The sequence below is a fragment of the Lacerta agilis genome, chromosome 1 (genome assembly GCF_009819535.1).
Source record: "Lacerta agilis isolate rLacAgi1 chromosome 1, rLacAgi1.pri, whole genome shotgun sequence".
In the NCBI taxonomy this organism is placed as follows: Eukaryota; Metazoa; Chordata; class Lepidosauria; order Squamata; family Lacertidae; genus Lacerta; species Lacerta agilis.
In genome coordinates, this window is record NC_046312.1 from 89,876,548 (window position 1) to 89,892,631 (window position 16,084).

At 41.2% G+C, this 16,084-nt stretch overlaps 1 protein-coding gene across 2 annotated transcripts in view; it reads right to left on the reverse strand.

The window, feature by feature from the left end:
• The window catches only part of ADCY5 (adenylate cyclase 5), a 171,545-nt gene that overhangs the window by 104,034 nt on the left and 51,427 nt on the right, over nucleotides 1-16,084 (reverse strand). The window lies entirely within an intron of this gene.

Below are 16,084 nucleotides of genomic sequence, written 5' to 3' on the forward strand. Positions count from 1 at the left end.
CTGTAATGACTCTCTCTTAAGAGTAAAACTCTTTTATTATATACATATTGCTCAGATTAGTGTGAATTTGAATTCAGTAGACAATTCCGGCTATTAAATATATTTGCTACAGGAATAAAATGGAGTTCATTCTGTATTTTTTATATTGTATTTTTATGCTGTGAGCTGCCCTGATATCTACAGTTGAAGGGTGGCACACAAATTTAATAAATAGTAATAAATAATAATAAAATATTTACAGAACCCAATCAGCAAAACCATCACTATGGAGCCTTGTGTGATGGATTGTGTCCTATATAAGTTCTCATTTATTGTTGGCTTAGTGTTTTTGTTTGCTTGCTGCTAATGTGCATATACAAGTATTAAAAATAAAAAAATCAAGTTTGAATATTTTGATTTTTTACATATCTCTGTATGTGCACATATATAGCATAATATGCACCTTCCTTGGTTTGATAAACTCTCAAAAACCTTGTACTTTTCTAGTATCTTCTGTTATTTTAAATACATAACATAGGCTTAGTTTTAAGCATGTGCAAAATTTGTTTAGAGTCAAGAGTCTAGAGACAAGTATATTTTCTTAACCTTGTACAATCAATAAACATGTCTTGAAATGTTCTTTTTCTCACTGCCACACCTGCCCCATCTGTTTTAGTTGCCTAAATAATTACTGTGAATCAACCTCTCTGTCAAACTATTTTTTAAACAATGCACATCTAGAAAATGTGGCGGATTTTTTTTTAAGGCAGATGGGACAGGTGCAGCACATGAATTTATTCTGACTCTGTTTATCAACAAGTGCTGAAGTTCATGAAGTTTGTCACTATGGACAAACAGTGTACCAGCTACTAGTCATTCTGGAACAAAAGATTGAACACTGACACTGTGGATATTGTGGTTCAATTGTGGTCCAATTTGTTGATACATACCCTTTTTGCTGCCTTTCCTACCTGGGGAGGAAGCCAGCAGTAACCATGAATTTATAGTAGTGCAGCTACTTAACAGGACTACCAAATGCCATTAGTCCCAGCCAGCATGGATAACAGTCAAGAATGATGGGAAAGGTAGTCCAGGAACATGTGGAAAAGCACCAATTCTCCCCCCCTCCCCAGTCACGTTTCTGCTTCTCTCTAAAGTTTCCCCCAGGAGTCTCAAAGACAAAACACAGCATTATAGTGTAAATAGGGATGAGTACATTGGATAGCCCCTAAAAAAGGATATTAATCTACATTACTATTACTTGTAAAGAGGGGCAAGGGTTCCGAGTGAAAGTGGTTGGCCTGACCGATCCAAGCATCCTGGTCCACATCCTCAAGCCTTACCCACAAAAACTCATCCAACACAACAGGACTAGACTGTGCTCCGAACACCCCTTGAGATTCATTTGCTGTAACAGCAGAGTCAAGATGCCGGTGGAGGCAAGCGATTTTATAAAATGGGATATGGAATTTCTTTATCATAAACTACGTCCATAGCACAGGAATGGCGAAGGTGATGCCCTCTAGATGTTGGACTCCAACTCCCATCAACCCCAGCTACTATGTCACAGTGGCAAAGAATTGTTACATTCTCAAACTTTCCTTCGAGGCCAATAGTTCCACTGTAACCCCATTTCACACTGAAGCAAGCATTCACACAAGTAAATTAAAGAGAGGCATTATTCACCCACACTCCTGCCAAGTGCAAGTACAAAGTGCAAATGAGTCAACAAGTAGGAAAAATTAAAGCAGAAAAGGGAACCGCAGCTTCTGTTCTTGCTTGAATTTTTTTTGTGGTTTTTTAAGTATCTCAGAGGCTGGTTTTACCTACAAGGCTTTTGTACCTACTGTGAAATGTCTAAACATTTAAGCTCCCATGAAGAAATATGTCAGCATGTCAAATGCATGCTAGAGGAGGGGAAAGATGTGAATGGCGATTAATCAAAAGGCATGCTTTAGTTGACAAGATATAGGTATATATGCATCCAAAGAAGCTTTTGAGGCTTATGGATAAACCCAGGGGGAAAGTGAGTCTCTCTCTTCTTAAGATACACCGAGTGCTAGAGCCACGTGCCATTTCTTGTATTGCTCCTTCTTTGAATTCAATGACTAGCCTTGTAAAAATAGCTAATGAAATAATGGCAGGGCAAGACTTTAAAAAAAAGCTCTCTGTATAGAAAACCAGTGCCAGACACTTGTTAGAGTGCTGGACTACGACCAGAGTTCAAATCCCCCCTCATTCAGGAAGCTCTCTGGAGCAGTCAAGAGTTTCTTAGCCTAACCTACCTCACAGGGCTATTGTTGGGGGGAAATGGGGAAGCAGCAGAACCATGTATGCCACCTTGAGCTTCTTGGTGGAAATGTATAATATAAATGAAGCAATAAATAAATATTCATCTCAGGTTAATACATGCGACGACCATTTCACACGGGGGTTCCATTCCCAGCCCTTGCATGTGTCAGCAGAGTGTGCATAAGTGCCTCTATCCCATTGCACCCTTTTCTGGCTCCAAAAGGACCCATGAGTCAGTGATCATGCATCAATTGGAGATGCCTAAAATGGTCATCACCTGTACCAGGTGATGTGGGGAAACTGGAAAAGAAATACATCCAAATGCAACTGTTAAGGCTGATAATATCACATGAGGGATTTCTTACCCTACCAATGTAACATTTTCCTCTATGGAGGTGAATTTGAACTGTGCATGCGTACACTCACACCCAAAAGAAACGTGGAACTGTACTTTACCTCTCACAGAGCTACAATTCTCAGCAGCTTTAATAAAGTATAGTTGCACTGGGGGGGGGTTGTACTTTAATTGTGTGGTGGGTACACAGTCATTCACATGGGGAACACACGAGATGAATAACCACATTAGTCTGTTGCGGCAAAACAACAAAGAATCTTGTAGGGCCTTCAAGTCTCAACACATTGTTGCATAAGCTTTTGTGGGCAACAACCTACTTGATCAGATTCATTTGATAAACAATGGATTTGAAAGTCTGTATGGCCATCCCATGAAAGAAATGAGAGCAGAAAATAGCAAGAATCTTAGAATATTAATTCAGCCTCTCCTATAGTAATAAGACATGTACACTTTGTAGAGCTCATCACCTGCTTCCTACACTGAAATAGACAAAATTGCAAACCGAGATAAGAACAGGTATCCTCATTCCATCTATGTTGCTTTGGGAGATAACATGAATCACACACACATGGGAACTGCACTGGATTGCCACGCTGATGCTCCTTAAGAAATCATAATCAATGTTGAGAGGAAAGTTAATTATACATATATAATGTTGTTGTTGTTGTTGTTGTTGTTCAGTCGTTCAGTCGTGTCCGACTCTTCGTGACCCCATGGACCAGAGCACGCCAGGCACGCCTATCCTTCACTGCCTCCCGCAGTTTGGCCAAACTCATGCCAGCCGCTTCGAGAACACTGTCCAACCATCTCATCCTCTGTCGTCCCCTCCTCCTTGTGCCCTCCATCTTTCCCAACATCAGGGTCTTTTCCAGGGAGTCTTCTCTTCTCATGAGGTGGCCAAAGTACTGGAGCCTCAACTTCAGGATCTGTCCTTCTAGTGAGCATTCAGGGCCGATTTCCTTGAGAATGGATAGGTTTGATCTTCTTGCAGTCCATGGGACTCTCAAGAGTAATTGTGCAAAAGATATAATTGACCCTTGTGCAAAGATATAATTGACCCTTGTGCAAAAGATTTTATTGCTATGGCTAGTGGCTGATGCTAATAAATCTTATTCTGATGTACCTTCTGAAGTCATGGGATACAGTTTGTGTATTTTCTGAATATTCACTCTTAAATTACAAGAGCTTTCAGTTTTGCTAAGTCAGTTCATTTTGTCCTCCAAATAGGATTAACGAAACATTTAAGAGCATTACAATAGTTCAGCTTGAAGACTACGTTGACAATGCAGAACTGCAGAAATAAAAAAATAATTGATACATGTTGTGCATTTAGCACAGACAACTCAAATCCCAAGTTTAAATAGTCCAAAACAGAATGCTGCCTCAAGCAAAAGTATTGTTTTTCAAGCCTGTTAAATGCATTACCTTTGCTGGGATGTTTGCTGAAAAGCATACTGCTGTCTTTCACACACTGTGATGTGATCCAGCATGTTAAAAGATTGCTAGCATACTTTAGCACATACTTCATTTCTAAGATTATGTAATCATTTGACAGCAGTTCTATATGCAAACTGCATATACTAAAACAGAGGTGTGTGAAACAAAAAGTTATGCGAATGAAATATGGGCACATTCAAATGGGATGTGTTCCATCCCTGTGCAAACCACATGTGATGACTGCACATGTATCTTTCAATGTATATCCACGTGCTAAGAAGCCACAGTCTGTTGTAGCTTCCCTTACATGTGTTCATACAGTGAAATAGATTAATGTATAATTAGCACATGAAATTTGCATATGTAGTGTACAGTGCCAGCTGTGTAGGAATCTAGTTATATCTGAATAGACCCAAGATGATACAGTACATTAAAAAGGAGGCAGTAGAAGCAGGGTGAGGTGGGGGGAAATATCTGACAGTTGGGTTTTTAGGATAATTTCCTCTAAAACTGCCAGGAAAATATATTTGTTATCTGTCTGGAAAGTGCAGTCTGTTCCATTAGCACTGGGTTGAATCTCATGTTTGCCAATTAGCTAATGGAGAAGTATTTCTCCCCTTCTTGTGGAGTCTTGTCTAAGGTATCTTGCAAGGGGATTCAGACAGAGAATTGTGAAACAGATGTTAGTAGATGGGGGGGGGGGGAAATTCAACCGTGGCCCAGTTATGGTTAAATGGGAGAGAAAGCACACCCCTAAATATTATGAAATGCAGCATTCCTTGAGCCCAGGGGGTCAAAAGCTCAGTTGACATGCAGTCATTGCCCTGAATAACGTGTACAAGGCCAATCCTGCAATTAACCTCACTGGCTATAAATGTGGGAAGCGGCCAAGTAATGAGAGAAACCTTCATGATTTGTCTTCACATATGTTACCATTACAACATATACCCTGATTTCCAGGTTCCCCTTATGTACCATGAATTTGGAATGATCTGAAAGTCATAATCCACATTCAAGCAAGGTGTGCTTATAAAATTATTTCCTTTCAAATTTCTTCCCAGATTTTTTATTCAGCAATAGCAGATTTCATCTAAATTTCATAATTCAGTATGTTATCAACAATTACTAAGTCAACATATAAACATACACACTGAGAGAGACTATATATGTAATATGTACCGGTATGTATGCTCTAGCTCTGAAAGTTTTCATAAAATTACAAACATCAGGAGTGACTGAAAATGCCCCCTATTGGTTAACATGATTATGACATAGCTGCTCACATTTCCCAGCTACTTCAAGAAACTTCACAGACTATTGAGCTTATACCCTTTCTGTTTTTGTTGGCCTCTTTTTTGAATGGCCTCTGCCATCATCTGTCAGGCCTTTAACTTTCTCTTTCCCTGACCCCTATCTCTAGGCTCCTGGGTGGGGAGGGGGAGAACCAGAAGATTCGGGAAAGCGTAGCCACTGAGAAAGATTACTAAATATGAGTGGAAGCTATGCAGCCTAGTGTCATTATTATCTCCCATTTGGAATGGAGAAGTAAAATAGATGTCCATAAACTATAGGAGTGCTTTTGTCAGGGCTGGCAGAAGACATTTTAGCACCTGAGGCTGACCCCAAAATGCCCTCCCCCCCAAAATTTTTATTTGATTGATTCAAAGATTTAGAGGCCATCTTTTAGCTGGCAAGCAGTGAATGCTTTCCAAATTAATATTCTTGAAATAGTTCTTGAAATTAGTTAATACATTTAGAAATAGGGTATATAGATTAAATTAGAAGGACACCTGAGAAAACAACAACAACACTATCCTATTAAAAATGGCTGAACACAATAATTTCAGTGATGGCAATAAAAATAACTAGTTTAAGGTAACTGATACAATGAAAAACCCAATGAAATAAAAGTAAAATAGTGTTGGTGCTAGACAAAGCTTGCTAGGAAATGTATTTGACATGAAGTGAGGCCAGAAATGAGAAGGGGGTTTCTCCGGTCACCCTCTGCCTACCTCCAGAGGTCAGGGGGATTCACAGAAGGCCTCACATGATAAATGAAATACATGGGGAGATTTGTGTGGCCTTGTGTCCTGGCTCTGTATTCCCTGTGACCCTGACACAGTTTTCCCCATTGTCTGCCTTCGACTTCTGCATTGTTTCTTATGACCTAGGTTCCTATTCTTCTCCTTGTGTGCTCTAACTAGACGAAACTCTGGTTGCTCCCAACATGGGTTCCGGTGCTTTTGTGGAAATCTATTTTTCTATTAGCTATACTTTTGTCTTTTCCGCTTAGCTCTCCTTCCCTGGCCCTCGGAACCTCGGAATAGTTTGCACACCTAGTTTACTGAAAGGCACTTAATTCTGCAAGGATTTGGGATCAGAAGGCTTGTGCCTAATAGGAAGAGAGATCAGCACTTATAAATCAGCCAACAGCAGTACTTCTTGATGTACCCAACTTACGTATTTTCTCTCTCTTAATACTTTCATTAAAATGTGTTCTCCGTTTATCTTAAGATTCACAAAGAAACATAGGAGACAGTGATCTATTTTACATAAGCCCAGGGGACCACGTATGGACACTGATTAGTGATTACTCTTCAGGACCACTTCCAAGGCTAAATCAGACTTAATGTGGGAAATCCATAAGCATGGTCTGAGGACGCATTATGCAATCCTGCAGTGTGCCTGACCAAGCCGTTTCCTTTTAAAATTAACTAGGAGGCATGCTGCGAGAGAATTTGCATGACAGATATATCTACCACTGAAACATTTTGAGATAGTTAAAGACAGGATATAATAGTTTCTAGGCAACCCATGACTAAGTGCTGACAATTATTAAATTAAATGAAGAAGCAGCAACAGCTGCCACCATCTGATTTGGGAGAACTGCAGTGCAGCTTATCTAATAATACAAATACTAAGAAATGACTTGCTGGAACGCACAAGGCCAATTCAGCCCAGCAGCTGCCTCCAAGAGTGGATAGCCAAATGCCCTTAGGAAAGAGGGCATGGATGCTGTCTCCAAACATGCCCCTAATGCAACTCCGAATCGTTGCTTGGAATAAGCATGCCTGGCATCGCTTAATATATATGCAAGCGAAACAGAATAAAAAATTTAAAAAATCCTTTCAGTAGCACCTTAAAGGTAAAGGTAAAGGGACCCCTGACCATCAGGTCCAGTCGTGTCCGACTCTGGGGTTGCGGCGCTCATCTCGCTCTATAGGCCGAGGGAGCCGGCGTTTGTCCGCAGACAGCTTCCAGGTCATGTGGCCAGCATGACAAAGCCGCTTCTGGTGAACCAGAGCAGCGCATGGAAACGCCGTTTACCTTCCCGCTGGAGCGGTCCCTATTTATCTACTTGCACTTTGACGTGCTTTCGAACTGCTAGGTGGGCAGGAGCTGGGACCGAGTAACGGGAGCTCACCCCGTGGCAGGGATTCGAACTGCCGACCTTCTGATCAGCAAGCCCTAGACTCTGTGGTTTAACCCACAGCGCCACCAACTAAGTTTGTTATTGGTATGAGCTTTCATGTGCATGCACACGAAAGCTCATGTGAATAACAAACTTAGTTGGTCTCTAAGGTGCTACTGGAAGGAATTTTTTAATTTTTTATTCTGTTTCGACTATGGCAGACCAACATGGCTACCTACCTGTAACTAGATCTATGCAAACCTTTCTGATGACAGAAAGCATTGCACTTTGAATTAAGTGTCTCCTTAGATAATTCCAAAGACCACATTTACAATGCAGTTTGGCAACAACATTGAGGTAAATTTGATTGCCCTGGTTTGGGTGAGACCCTGCTTTACCTTTTTTCCATAAGCAATCAGAGAGCAAGAAAATGTGCCCCCATCCTTTCACTAGGTATACCTATGTCAGCTCAGATAAATCAGACGTCCATACATGGATGTGATGTTTGAATAAGGTTCATGTAAATTTCTGTGCAAGTAAACCCCAATTATGCCACCAGACCCTCTAAAAGCCAGGAATAGGTGGAACAATTTTGGGCTAGGCACACATATAACATATGTAATAATATGCATAATTATAAATAGTCTCACCTATCCTTTTTTGGGTGGAAATAATAGAGCCAAATTTTCATGTTCAAGAAGGGATTTTTAAAACAGGTAAGGAAATAATAAAAACTCTGTTTTTCACTGAATTCTTGTTCTCTAATCTCAGATCAGAAAGATCTGTGCAAAGCCAGACCCCAAAATGCTGATTTTAAGTTCCCAAAAGAGTGAGGAATCCCTGATTCAGGACACAGATCACCTGGAAATATCAAGAAGTTCACAAGACATAGGGAGCTACATTATACTGAATTGGGCCATCTAGCTCAGTGTTGCCTGGCAGAAGCTCTACAGTGTTACAGACAAGAACTCTCCCAACACTACCTGGAGATGCTGGGAATTGAACCTGCACACAGAGCAGATGCTCTACCGCTGAGCACTACTTAATGGTGTTCACCCTAACTTCAAGAGAGTATGGCTTGCACTCTATAATTGTAAATGCAAAATTAAATTTGTGGGTAGCATTGATTTACCACCAAGACCTCTTAACATCACTGTTTTAAAATAAATGTCAGGAGAGTTGCCAACATAAACTGGAGGGCATTACTGTAGCTGCACTTTTGCTGAAAATCTGCATGAGATGTACAAAATAACTAAGGGGTGATTCCCTTACCTCTCCCCTATGTGCAGCAGGGGAAGCTAAACGATGCCCTTACACTTACCAGTTGTGCCTACCCTGCCTCCAGCATCCCTTGGAATTGCCCCTTGGAATTCAACAGACTACACCAGAAGTTCTCACTCCAAAGGAAAATTCCTTACTTAATCAAAATTAAGGTTTTGTCTGTTAATTTATCTGAGCACAGCACCAAAATAAGATACAGGTACCCTGGCTAACACTGATCAATGGCTAACCGGATGCAATGCACGAAGCGATATAAAGGTTCTCACGTGTGAGGATGTAGAGAACCTCCATGCAAATGAATTCTTGGCCCTAACACTGTAGACTAATTGTTTATAAACAAGTCCCTTTCTGTGCATGACACCAGCAGCTACAAGAGAGATTATTCAGCACTACAGAGTGAGATACTGACACACTTCACAGTTGTTACTGATTTCACATTTCCTTATTGATTCTACCATGCTGACGAATGAAAGTGTAAAATCCTAAAATAGAATGCTGGTCTCTCTAAACGGCATGATGAAATCTGCATAAACTTCATCCATTCAAAAGATCTCACTATATACAAATACAGTAAAGCGATAGCAGAAGCTACAAGGATAGCCACATCTTTGCCACACTCTCTTGCAACACAAGCTGCTATAAATGTGGCAAGGCATGGAGGGAGAGCGGAAGAGGTGGGAAGAAGCTCCAGTTTTCTGACAAGAAGAAATGCAGGTTGATGAATGCCCTTGAGGTCAGCCATAGTTTACTCAGCATAATCCCTGTTATAGTAAGTGGCCAGTGGGCTGGAAGCCAGTCTCCCAACAATGAAATTGCTACAGTTTATCAGGCAGGTGCAGGGCAGGGAGGTTTTGGGGAGCCACAGGTACACTACCAGCGACAGAGCCAGACATGCACTGCTACTGTCCTGACTTCACGTTTTAGAAGTGACCTGAAAACATTACTAAAAGGGATGGAATGGGGCAGAGGCAAAACAAGGTGTCTGCATGCTTTCTCAATGGTGTTTCAAATATGCATTATTTCATTTAAGTGTGTGGTGCCTTAGGACATAACCCCAACATAAGTTGGGCATTGCCTGCATCCTAACATAACTATGGGATCTATAGGTATCACATAAATGACCATTCAATAACGTTTATATTGCAGGAGGTTGGGTAACCTTATATGGCTTAAGGGCTGCATTCCCCTCTGGAATACCTTTCGGGGGGAGTGGCACATGCCAGCAGTTGGTGTGGCTACCCCCACACTCTTCACACAGCCCCCCCCCCTCTGCTGACCATGCAGATCAACTGAGTAGGGGCAGCTCACCACATCACTTCTCATCAAATTATCCATCTGATGATTTATACTCCTACTACTAGCAGGGCTCCACCCACCCCTGTGCTATATCTGCTTTTATTTCCTTTCTGCTCTCACCATCAAAATCAATGAGGGCCAGCAAAATTTGCTTAGGAATGCTGGATCAGGCCACCAAAGTGGAGGTGTACTGAAACTATTTCCAGAAAAAGTCAAGGCAGGCACAACAAACAAGCCAGATATGTGCATCATCTTGGGCACACACGTCTGACACTGATGAGAACCATTTAAATAAACTTCATTCAGATGAGCATGTGTTAAACACCAACAAATAAATCTAGATAATAAAATATGGAATTTTCTGTTATTGTTCTTTGGGGCATCCCTTCATCTCTTTAGGTAAAATACGTGGGAAGTGGGAAGGAAGGACTTGGCAATATAATATTTAGAGACCTCTCTGTGCTAGGCCACAAAAATGAAATAAATAAGAGCTCCTGTAAATTAAGTTCCAGCAAATGAAGTGACCAAGAAACTCATTATGATTCAGAGAGAGCCAAAAGCAGTAAACTAAAAACTTGCCTGCAGCATTTCATAGCCACTGAAAATGTAGCTTTAAGCTTGCTCTGGTGGAAGTGAGAATGCAAACAGATCTTGCACATGGCAGCCCCAAACCCAGAGGGTAATGTGCTTTTTTCCCTTTCATGCACTCATTCACAGCATCAGATGAACATATAAGGAAACAATGGCATTCCAGCAACGCATGGCAGAAAAGGTCAGGAAAAATGAAGCTTTATGTACACAGATTATTGTGTTGCATTCAGCTTTTGCCACTTGGTGACATAGCAGCTAGGCAACCAAGACATCCCTTCTATGTATGTAGGGCATTTTATCTCATCAACAAAAAGGGAAATTCAATTAGAAAGCGGTTTACATGCCCGTGTTCCATGCCAGGGAAAGTATATTTCCCACTTAGACAGTAGGTCTATTAAAAGCCTAACTCAGAGTAGGAAAGGGGAGAACAAAACCCCGAACGCTTTGCCAGCCCCATGCTGCATTTGTTGTCCTTGCCTTTTTTCTTCTGCACCCCAGTGTGTACTCCTTAATATGTTTACAGAAATTAGCAGCTAGTAGAGGGTGAAGCCTCTTCCTTAGGCTATACAGCATATCTCTGCAAGTAATGCACACAATCCAAGTGGTATATTTCAAATCTTTCTTTTTCTCCCTCTGATATACAGCAAAGCCTAAGGTTCTTAAAGAGCCAGTGTCAACTCTGTAGGACTCAGTAAAAAAATTACAAACCAGAGCGACCCCATAACCTAGGTTTCCCGTTGTTGTTGTTGTTGTTGTTGTTGTTGTTGTTGTTGTTGTTGTTGTTGTTGTTTTTATTATTATTATTATTATTATTATTATTACCACTACTACTATTTTATTTTTACCGGTGTTTTGATTTTCAGAGATACATTAGATGCTTCCAAGAAATTCAACTTCCATGAGGTTAATATATATGTTTCAACACATAAACAGATATATGTATATAAGATATGATAGTTGATGCTAGAAACTTGGTAAATGCCAATATCTACTGATCAGAAGATCAGCCAAGACCCAGTTGCAAATGTTCTGTAACATCCATGGCAGGCTACATGTTCTTTATATGAAAACGTGGAAGACATTTTGACATTTTGGGGGCATCATTAAGTTGGCTGTGATGTTCCATTGGTAAATGAGTTTAAGCAGAGAGGGTGGGATGGGCAGGGATATGGAAGGTACTCAAAATGGCCTGGTGTGGTTAACTGTGTCCACTCCCATTCACATGCACCCATACTTCAAAGGTGTATGGTGAACATACTGATGCACCCATAATTGACTAGGTTAAAATATTTTAATTGCTACATGGCAGACAAGTCCACTTTTTCCAATTCCTGTATTTCCCCCTTTTAAAAAAAAATCTTAAACCTGACATTTGGAAAGAGATGGAGAGTTCCACAATAAGACAACAGTATTAGACTAGAGTTAGCAAATAAACTCCATTATTAAATACAAATTCAGCACACACAAACAAACACCTAATGAGAAATAGAAACAGCTGGCTGATGAATAGAAGCAGAGTTTTTATATTTGGATGTGATTGAATTGCATACATTGGTCATTTGCAAATCTCTTTTTAATTTTCTTGATTTGAGGCCATTTTAAGGCCACTGTTCTTTGGGGGGAGGATCATTGGGGTAACCAAATAATGTCAGTATTTTATGTCCCCCCCCAAAACTTTTTTGGCCACTGCAGCAAAATTCTATATTTTTATTAAATTGTTAGAGGTTTTTCATGTAGTAATGATGTTCTCAATGGCACTTCAGTTCGCAGATTTACTCACTTAGCAGGAATAACCTAAAACCCAGAGCCAGCCCAGCCATTAGTTTCAGAAGCCCCTTAGGCGGCACACCCACAGGAGCCCTGCCTGCCTACTACCCAGGGTGGATTTGATTTAAATCAAAAGCACCCTGCCACTACCTCTGTCTGTGGCAGAGAAGCACTGCCATCACTGGTGCAGATTTTGGGCAAGATTGCATCCATTTTGCAAGAGTTGTAGTCTTGCCTGATATTGGTGCTGATGGCAGCAGCAATGCTTCTCCACCAGCAGCAGATGCAGTAGGGCGTGTTGCGGTGGCAGGGCACACAGTGGCAGCAAGAGCAGGTAGGTAGTGGCAGCAAGACAGCACTTCCCATTTTGCCTCAAGTGGCAAAACAGGACACGCCCAATGTTAGAAACAGATAAGAAAACTAGGAGTTAAATGACACCTTAAACCTAGGTCACAACAACGGGATGTCTAAGCATGCTTTTTAATAACAAAAATACAAAGCTGAAAATGAATGAACTGCAGCTAAAATATTATGTTCATTTTTCACATGGTCTACTCCTTCCCCTGCCCACCCCCCTAATATTCTTAAGAATATTCTTCTCCAGTCTTCAGAGAGTAGCTGGAAGTGGGGAGACAGAAAAAGTCCTCCTTTCCTTCCACTCTGCAGTTTTAATCTGAAATCTTAGGCACAGTACTGCACCCAGAGCTCAGAAACTGCTCGCTCTAAAGAAATTCCCTGTCACAAAATGCGCCTAAAACAATGGGACTCCTGTTAGAACCACCAGTGTTTCAGATAAAAGCAATATTCAAATGCCTACCAATAGCTCGATTCAATAACTCACTCTCCTAAATCTCTAACTCCGATGCCCAAACTATCGGACAAAAGGAAATGGATTAACATTTAACAGCAAAGGTTTCCACCAAGTAAATAATTTTCAACTGTCCAAAGGGAGCAGGGAAGATTTACAATTTTAAAAAACATTTAAAACTACTTCATTAATGTGTATTACATTACTCTTAGGGTTTGGTTACAAATATTGGCTTTCCATCATCAGGAAAATTTTCAAACTTTGGGGAGATGGCCCAAAGTTGTTGAGCTTCTCCCCCCATGCTGCTGTGGGCGGGACACACTCCCTAGATCATTTTTCATGTGCAGCAGCATGGGGGAAGTTGCACAATGCACACCCACCAACCAGCTGACAGGCAGTGCACAGCTTCTACCCCCACGCAGCTGCCAGCAGGAAACACTCCCTAGATAATTTCCCGCATGCAGCGGCATCGGGGGAAGTTGCGCTCCCACCAACCGGTGGACGGGCGGCGTGCAGCTTCTTCCCCCCACGCCACTATTCGTGTATAGGAAACCCCAGTTTTTGGACATGATTTTTGAGTCAAAAAACCTAGTCTAAAACACAGAAAAATACAATATATAAGCATTCCTTCAATGCTTCTCTTACAAGCTTCTTAGAGCATGTTATCTGGTAACATTTTGGAAGATTGTTGTTGTTCAGTTGTTCAGTCGTGTCCGACTCTTCGTGACCCCATGGACCAGAGCACGCCAGGCACCCCTATCCTCCACTGCCTCCCGTATCCGTATTTGGAAGATACTTCTAGGCATTTCTTACATCCTTAACATTTCATCCTGGAAAATGTTAGAAAACTCCTGTTTCTCCAAGACAGCAATAAAAAATTATCTTGCCATGCTGGCACACTTTCACATGGTATACTTTTAATCCCACAAATACCCAAGAGGGAGTACCTCCTACATGGCAAGTTGAAAGTGGTGCCAAACCATGAGATCAAGTTTTCCAGCCCCAATTAGTTATGTGAATTGGCCTTGAAATATGTATATTAGTTAGTACAAGCCATTCTGAACAAGCAGCTGGCTAGCCATGTGCTCATCATTTCAACTTTGGGACTGATTTTCCACACAGAATATTCCATTTCAACTCCAGGGTCCTGGAGCAAGTGGGGCAAGGTAAAGTATAATGTATGTGGTATTGACTTAGCCACAATGCTGATTTCCCCAGCTAGATCCAGTGAGATAAAGGTGGTCAGACCCCCCACTTCCTCGACCCGTTAGATGACTCTTGACTGCCGGGAGACTATATTCACTTAGCCATTTCTTGTGCAATTATTTTCTGTAGGGTTTACATAAAAATCCATAGTGTCTTTGTGGAAATACCCTGATAGCATCCAGCCAGGAAATTCATCATGAAGGCAATTAGTAAGAGCCATGGACAAAACACGTTCCTCTACAGATTCACTACCCAATATGCTATTTTTAAAAATGCACGGCCAGTAGTGCTGGTTCCCATACACACACACACACACACAGAGAGAGAGAGAGATTTGCCCCTCCTTTCCTCTCTTTGCAATCCAAGTCCAGGAAATAAATTAATTCCCATTTTACCTAAATGCTTCTCCAGAAAAATACAATAAGTGGTTTTCAGAGTTTCTATATTTGTCTTAGACTTGCTGTTCCTGAGAATAGCTGGGACTAGGTAGAAGGGAAGAGTGCCTGCCAGCTACATCCTCTGCTTTACTTCCTAATTGACTTTTCCCCTACTCTCTATTGTGGCAAAATTAAAAGGCATGTCTTAGATTTAGTCATGCATTCATCAATTTTACTTTCATCCCCTGAGTGCAAAGATGCTGAATAACTGCCACCTCCTATCAAGGGCTGAATTATTTGTGTAATGATGGCTCACTTGCCTTCCAGATTACAACAGAGAAGTCCTCTTATTTTGCTAGTAATAACTCTGCGCCTGGATAGAGAGAATAAGGACTCCCCCAAGCAGTGTTAGAAACTCATATATGTAAGTTAATTGCCAACTGGCACCTTAAACCTAGGTTAAGGTCTCCACAATGGACTGTCTAGGTGCATCCCCCCCCAAGTGAGATTTAATATTCTCTTTCATTTCATTTCTGTACCACTTTATACTTTAAATAAAAAATGTGGTTTTCAACACATTAAAACAACAAATAAAACAATCCAGAATAAAACAAATTAAAACTTGAAGGAAAATAATTCAGATCCTTCTCTATGTGACATTTTGCTTTCCCCATATTAAGCTGGAACGTGTCCAGAAGAGGGCAACCAAAATGGCCAAAGGCCTGAAAACAATGCCTTATGAGGAACGGCTTAGGGAGCTGGGTATGTTTAGCCTGGAGAAGAGAGGGTTAAGGGGTGATATGATAGCCATGTTCAAATATATAAAAGGATGTCATATAGAGGAGGGTGAAAGGTTGTTTTCTGCTGCTCTAGAGAAGCGGACACGGGGCAATGGATTCAAACTACAAGAAAGAAGATTCCACCTAAACATTAGGAAGAACTTCCGGACAGTGAGAGCTGTTCGGCAGTGGATTTTGCTACCAAGGAGTGTGGTGGAGTCTCCTTCTTTGGAGGTCTTTAAGCAGAGGCTTGACAGCCATCTGTCAGGAATGCTTTGATGGTGTTTCCTGCTTGGCAGGGGGTTGGACTGGATGGCCCTTGTGGTCTCTGCCAACTCTATGATTCTATGATCTCTCACACTCTCTTATGCCATCAATTCTGGCCCCATCAGCTAGGTTGGCTCTTCTTTGGCTTGCAACTGTTTGCTACCATACAATACAAGAGAGACAGGCTGAGTTGGTGCCATGGCAGCCATTTCAAATTTTGCATGTGGAGGTCAGCAC